This window comes from Semicossyphus pulcher, unplaced genomic scaffold (genome assembly GCF_022749685.1).
Source record: "Semicossyphus pulcher isolate SPU_LCO1_2020_fin unplaced genomic scaffold, fSemPul1.0.p SCAF_12, whole genome shotgun sequence".
Taxonomy (NCBI): Eukaryota; Metazoa; Chordata; class Actinopteri; order Labriformes; family Labridae; genus Semicossyphus; species Semicossyphus pulcher.
In genome coordinates this window covers 14,580,137-14,588,338 of record NW_027211626.1, presented here as the reverse complement: position 1 = coordinate 14,588,338, position 8,202 = coordinate 14,580,137, and positions in this window count along the sequence as shown.

The following is an 8,202-nucleotide window of genomic DNA, read 5'->3' as shown; positions in this document are numbered from 1 at the left end:
CCTGACACCACATGATGGATTTATCTTTTTCGTAGGTGTTCTGAATCAGGTTTATAATGGGTTCTTTTTAAGGTTAAATTGTTAAAGCAGTTTAAAAACTAACTCATTAATATCAGCTCTTTGACAGGAACTCCGTAACTCCTGCATGAAGGTCAGATGTGCAAATAGGATCAAAGGTGGCACTGTTGGACTCATACAACATGTACGACATTAGACAAGGTTGTTTTGTGTGTCTCATTCGCAGCGTTTGTGTGTAAGTGTTTCTGGGTGTCAGCAGCATCCCACACACAGTAGCAACAGGATTTCCCCCCAGTGGCCTTCTAATGAATATTCAGCTTCTCCATTTCATCCCCCTCTGGTCAACTCTCCTCCTCCTCCTCCACCTCCCTCCCCTCATTTTATCCCTGAGCTCTTTGTTCGTTCCCTCTGCATACCCTCCCCTTGTCTTTTTTCTTATTTTGTCCTCATTTGGATGATCGAGTCAGAAGTATTAGCCGTGTTTTGCTCTGAGCTTTGTAGCATACAGTTAAATAAAAAGAGCGGAGGCGGGAGCAGAGAGTTCCCCAGGGGTTGCAGGGGGCTGTCATGTCTGAAAGGCTTGTACTGTAGATCAGATTAAACCATCTTTTTAGTGTAAAAGCTTCATTGCATACTTGAAACACGCTGACTTTGTGGCAAATTTAACGTTTTTTCATTATTTTAGGACAACACTGATACGATAAGCTATATAAGAGTTTGGATACATTGACAAAACTGGAAAATTGCATTATTCCATTGTTAGTTTTGGGATTTTTATGGGATTTTTTTCCCAAAAAAATCTGTGGAAGCGTATCCTTAAAGGGGTCATATCTTTTGAATGGATGTAAAAAGTGAAAACTGCTTAATTCTGTGTTTTTCCAGAATGACATGTTTAAAAAGGTCGCCTCTGAAATGGGCCGTTCAGAACATCTGCAGGTTTCTATGTAGAACTTTGCTTTTGCTGAAATCGACCAATCATTGCTCACCATCATTCACCTCAGGCCTTCTTGCGCTCGATTGTAGTCAGGTCGTCAAGATTTCAACTTACCATTCCGATACCTCCTGGTGATTCTGGCTCGTACATACATAAGGCTGCAGAACCGATCCTAGAGCAGCCATGTTTTCTACAAATTTGGAGTGACAGTGCAGTGTGGCTACGGGGTCACTCAAAATGCTGTCAGCCAATCGTGGCTAAGGTCTGACCTTTGAATGGCAACACGGCTTGTTCATTTCAGGAGGGAGGAGAGGCTCAGAAAAATGATTAAAAAAACGTGATTCAAAAACACATTTGAATAATAGAAAATTGATTGCATAGCTAAAATATGTCCCCCTTTAAGATATACCAGAAAGGTCAATTTGGTAATTTATTTAAGAATTGCATCAGTCAAGTCATTGTTGCTTCTGTGTTAAATGAACCACCACTTACAATATCAACAAAAAATAGAAAAAGTATGTTCAGTTGTGCATTACCAGGAACCAAGGAGCAGTTTGGACATCAGTGTCTGGGTCAAGGACAAAGTTACAAAGCAAAGCAATCCGTCCAATGGGTGCACCAACCCACTGACTGATAGACCAATTTTACCATCAATAGCGTGGTACCGTTTGAGCATGACACAAGAAAGAAAAACACTACTACTATACAGTTTTTAGCCGTGCTAGCATCACAGCTCTATGAATGGCAATCTTGTTCTGTCAGCCAATGGGCTGTTCAGTCAGCCACTATGGTTGGGAATACATTTTCTCTCTTCTCTTTTCTCTGGATGGAAGGCAGGGAAACACTGTACAGCCACTAACGGTCCCCAGAGGATGATTGCTAATGACTTTGGTGAAGCCTTGACTTGTCATTGGGGAAAATACAATCTGTCCAAATACTTGCTAAACAAACACATTAACCTCGGCTCTATTTTGTGGTTAGCGCTAACTTACAAATGTGAGCAAAAATGAAGATGGTTAAATCGTGTTAACATTCTTCGCATCACCATGTTAGCATTAGCTCTTTGATTCAGAGTTGGGTTGGGGAAAAAAGGTTGGAAAGGGTTAAAAAAAAGGTAACCCAGAAAAGGGGCAGTAGACATATTGGAAGACATTTATAGTGTTGCACTTTGAGATAGAAGTTTAAACCCTGGCTCCTTTCTTATCTAAACCCACAGAGTACATTTTTATTAATCTGATTATACAAGAGGGCTGCACGGTGGTGCACTGGTTAGTTCTGTGCAGAGTTTGCATGTTCCCCTCATGCATCAGTGGGTTCCCTCCGGGGTCTTTGGTTTCCTCCCACAGTCCAAAGACATGCTTGTAAGGTTAATTGGTGACTCTAAATTGCCCATAGGTGTGGGTGTGAGTGCGAAAGGTTGTCTGTCTCTATGTGTCAGCCCTGTGATTGACTGGCGACCAGTCCAGGGTGTACCCTGCGCTTCACCCCAATGACAGCTGGGATAGGCTCCAGCCCCCCGCGACCCTGAACAGGATAAGCGGTATAGATAATGGATGGATGGATGGATGATTACAAGACAGCGCTATGGAGATAGAAAAAATGTAAAGGGATGCCGGTCAGAGATTTTCCTCTTTACACACAGTATTTCGAAAGCAATCCAAGACATGTTTCACCAAAAACAACTGCAGGCTTTCTATTCTCAAAGACTCTCCATGTGCCGGTTCATGACTTATATGACATCCCCCCAAGAAGCATAAAGCTAAAGGCATTTTGTTCACTTCCTCTTTGTGTCCATGCGACAAACACACAACGAGAAAACCTCACACACCATGAGAACATAGACTACGGTGATGAGATTTGAGGAGACTAGAGTGGGTTAAGAACAGGAATGTTGCTCAGAGTCCCTCAGAGTCCTGTACATGTGAGAAACTGCTAAAGACAATCGTTAGATGCCCACTCATCTGATTCCCAGTATACTGTGATGGCCTGCAGAAATAAGGCACCGTCAGATGATATAAATCACGGAGGAGGTGTCACAAAGAAACACACACACACAAACATGCACACTGGAACACACTGCGATCCAGTACGTGGGAGAGAGCTGTCATACCCACTGTTGGATAATCAGTTGAAGGTAAAGTCGTGAAGTTATACACAATAGGCTAGTTGCAGTGTTTTAAATACAACTTTTATTTTGTTGTTGTGCTCCTGATGAGGGTATTTGCAACACAAGGAGAGTAAATGCAGCCCCGCCTCTGCACTCAGAGAGACAGAGAGGTATCAACGACTCGATCGGGACACATTCAGTAGAGTCTCTTGCATCGTAAATTGCAGCCCATTACACAGTGAAATAGCCCTGATGTACTTTTAAAGACTGGTGATATGTCCACTTTAATGGACTGTGCATGACAGACTGTTCCCAGAAAAAACGATTAAGGTTCAAACTTGGAAAGAAAAGATTTACTGAATTACATCCAGGCAGCTATCTCAGAGCAGCTCGGCAGCAGATAGGAAGGTCTGACCTGGGTGTTTTGCTATGGAACAACAGTGGTCACACCTTAAGACACACACGCACACGCACATACACACACATACACTTCAAAACCATTAAAGTGTTGTGATGTCACTGGTCAGTCTGAGGGGAGGAGAGACTCTCCAAAGATATGCAGCACAGCCACAAGCCAAGTTCAAAACATTCTTGCATAATGAGTCACTTCTCTTCGGCCTTAGCTCCACAACTATGCTGTACAATGTCACCACTGCGAGGGGCTTTAAGAGCATCAGAGCAACAGAAAGGATTGATTGTGAATAAGATCCAAAGCAACATGTGAACTTTGGATGCACAGCCTTTATTTTGCATCATATTAAATAAGTTCATCATATGGTTTGTATGTCGAATCAAAGTAACTTAAGTCACTAAAGAGCAGTAAGAAGTGCACAACATACTGTATGTTCCTCTGAAATGTATTGAACATAAGCAGCATAAATTGTACACTCAATTTAAGAACATGGTCTTTCTGGGCTCTGGATACATCCACTGCTGCAAGGTTTATTTTTCTACTGCTAAATAATGCAGTGTCATGTGAAGAGACAGGAGCTATCCAAACAGGAAGACAGCTCAGTGATATTACTAATGAGAGGCAATTAACCCACCAAAATACAGCCTGCTGATACTGCGTATGGATTAGAGTTACCAACCAGCTTTTGTGTCAGTATTTTTCACTGTCTAGCTTTACTCTTCTCGCTGTTGTCTTCTATAGCAGGGCTTCTCAAACCTTCTGGGGCCAGGGACCGCTTACAGGGGAGAACATTTTCCAAGGATACCCCTCATAATCGTAACACCCAATTAACTCACTGCAGCAGGGTCACTGCAGTGAACGATAGCTGCCATCTCTACCCGGAGTTTCACCTCCTCCTTACATGGACTTGTCTTTAATAATGTCACCTGACTTCCTCTTTTTCTCGCGCCAGAATTAAACAGTCACTAGAGGACTTTTGTCCCTTCAAACATGATAGGAATATTAAAAGCATACAGAAGTCCAAAACAAATACAACAGTGTTTAAACATGATGCAAATAAAAAAATTCTCAACTTGCAGCTTGTTGCTCCTAATGGAAATCATTTGGGTCTTTGCAGTGCATTTGCCCTTGTCTGCAACCGTAGATTTCTATTTTAGGCGTATAACTATAAGCCCAATCAAAGTAGAAAATCAGGTTAGAGGGGAAAGCAAGGGTTTACATGTAGACCCTACTTTATTCAAAGAGGTCACAAGCCTGTAAATGTGAGAAGAGCTGCTCTATACCAATGTTTCCACCGTTACCACCCACCCTTCAACCTGCCTCTGCACAGCCTGTCTGGGACTCGGCTGACAGGCACATCACAGAGAAACACAGCGATTCAGCAATTAATGCGACGGTACCTCTGAACTCTCACTAATTATGCTTTCATATCAGAGCGGCTCCCTGTAATTATGGCAGAAAGTGGCCGCAGTGCTCCTGCGCTCACTGCAAACACTCATTAATCGCCGGCAGAGCTCTCTAAACACTGTTCCACATACACACTCACAGTTCAGAGGCAAGGCTGAGGGAAGGAGAGAAAGAGCAGATACGCATAACATGTTAAATGCGGTGTACTGTTTTATTTAGTAACATTTTTCAAGCGATTGTTTTATTGAGAAAAGGCATGTTGACTTTTCAGTGCTTTTGTCCATGCAATCTGTCATCAATGCTGGCAACAGGAAACATAACCACACATCTACAGAGAAAGAAGGTTTTAAAGGCAATTTATTGTGAAAGGATGGCACGGTTACTTACTCCAACAGGCAGGCAGGCAGAAATGGCAGGAACACAATGGCTGCATCACAAATTAATGATATAGCAAACAAGAGCTTTCTATTTATAGTGTGGAGCTAATGACTGAACTGAGAACAGCTGTGGAGGAAGGCGACTGATCACCAGGTGATCGGTGAAGGGAAAACTTGACAGGGCGACTGGTGGACAGTTGAGGGAGCTTTTAGTGTTGAAAAATGGATCTACATACATTTGCAAATACACATGAAAAGTAAAGAAATAATCATAGTTTTCCCTCCTAAATTGCTAAGTTGTTCTTACTTAGATGCTTGAATCGTGGTCGTTGGCTCTTGCCCTGGGTTTTGCCTCGCAGGCTACTGAAGAACCAGTGCAGGACGCCTTCAGTTATTAGCGGTTTTGGGAGCTTTGTGCAGCCTGATAATAATACCGGCAGACGATACTCAGGGCTGAGAAAAACCACCAAAAATGTTTCCTTTTTGAAACTCTGCAAATAAGAAAATATCACATCGATATCTTAATTAATTCAGATAGGGTGACCCCCCCCCATGACCCTGAATAAGTTAGCAGTAAAGATAATGGAGGGATGGATGGATGATATGACTGAGATGGATCGGTTGGTGAAATATTGCCTCTTCTGTCTTTGAACCATGACTTTCGACTTTTTTCCATCATATCGGGGCGATAAAACAGTATCCACAATAGCCTACATTCCTGACATTAACATTACCTTACTGGAGTGTGTGCAGCTGTAATTACCCGCAAACACACACGCGCACGCACATACTTAAACATAGTGCCTAGAGGATATATTAATACCCTTCATGAGATATTCATGAAAGCTCAGATGAACCTTTACAGTGCAGCAGCCCCATTACATAACACATATAATTCCCCGTCTCTCTTACACCGATGCTCCCGCTCACAGTTTGCATCCCTAAAACTGAATATTTTTTTCTGTCTCTTTTTTATTTACTTAAGGTGTAATTTAAAGTCCTGAATTGCATTTTGACTAATTTCAAGAGTAAATAAGGGTGACAGTTAAGATGTGTGAGGTAAAAAACTGTGGCCATGTTGTGATAAAGATGCTGATTTTTGTAATTATGAAAAAGCCTTGTCAGCACTATGAACGCATGCTCACAATAGTGAAACACAGAGGAGGGCATGAGCATTTAGCTGTGAAGGTGAAGCCCATATGCAGCTGCAATGTTACAGGGAGCCTTAAGGGAACACTAACACAGTGTGATATCACAGTGACTTGATATTATAGGATAAAAGTAAAGAAAAAAAGATCATACCTGGTCATAAATGTGTTTCTAGCTCTAGATTTGCCTTCAAATCAGTCCCAGTGATATCGAAGTTATTTCCCAGTATATAGAATCTTGTGACTAAAGTCTCTTAACAGCCTCAGACAAATGCTGCATTTCAATATGAAGATCCTAAATGTCTCAAGACAATATGTCAATTTCAAATAATAATTCTGCACTATAAGCAAAGTTTATGCCAATACTGAAAAGATGACTGAACAACAAAAGGTGAAAATAAATGTAAAGAACTGCTAGCAGGAGTTTGTAAAATGATTTCTACTAGCTGCAGGTGTCTGTTACATAAGAGGTATATTTTTGTTGACATTTATAAAATGGTCTGTAATACGGACAGAACAGTATAAACTAAATCCAAACAGAGACTCACGATGCCAAATTTTGCGTGTTGAGTGTTTTCTTGTATTCTCAGGAGGCTCAGTTGAGGAAATAAACACCATAATATAGTGGGCACGCAGCTCATTGCTCTGTGCCAATATTAAAATATTGCGGCATTACATCTCCCAACACGACTTGTTCCTTCGAAGGACGCTGCTCCTTTCAGCTGATCCGGGTTCAGTTTTTCCTTTCCGCGTTTTTATTAAGGATAGAGGGAGGCGATTGTCAAGCTGAACCTGGATCTGTAGCTTTGGGTACATGAGGAAAGATCTCGCGTGGCTTTCATCCCACCTCCACCACTACTGCCAGAGAGGAGAAAACAAAAAGAGGTCTCACTCTGCCGTCTGGTTTGAGGAAAAAATCGAGTCAAAACACACCAAAACCTTAAAAAGAGTATCAGCTTTCAGGGTATGGGGGTATGGTTGGGATTTCACTGTGCATGGAAGTCATCTGCATAGTGACACTCAGGTAGGAGACATTACAGGCACTGAGCCTAAAAGAATACAAAAAAGAAAACTGCAAAGGTGGTTGGAAAACTACCAAAACCGGTGTGCATTTTACAATATATTTAAGTATTCATATCATCATATTTAAGTTTTTGCTTTATCTGCTTTCCAAATGTTTTATCTGACCCATTTATTATCTACGTGTTGTTTTGGAAATGTATTGTATGTATAGTCCACAGATACTTGATTCGAGCAGCATATTCTAATTAGTTCCCAAGCCAAGTCCCCAAAGACTGAGCTACTGGACAAAAAGGGTGAAATACCAAATGTCATCACAACAGAAGCAGAGAATGGCCATGATTGCAACTACTTTTTAAAATCCTGTTCATCTCGGCCCATCGTTATCTAGCTCTGTTAGTTCTAGACGATGAGATAATGAAGATTTTCACGATAAAAAAGTATGTTTAATGGACATCGGGAATGCCCATAGCTACAGGCCTAGATGCTGTCTTGACAACTGTAGCAAGTGATTTAAGCTTGAAATATTACATGAAAGACTTAATCATTTACATTCACCAATTAACTCTGAACTGTGGAATCTATTGATAATGACATAACATGACATATCCTGTAAAGTGATAATGAAAATTGTATTATTATGAGATAGAAAAGAGAATTTATACAATTATAAAAGTCATAATTACGATTTTTAAAAAGTCATAATTATGTGATAACAAATGATATGATTTAAACATTGACTTTTATCTTATAATTATGACTAACTAATGTGACATTTT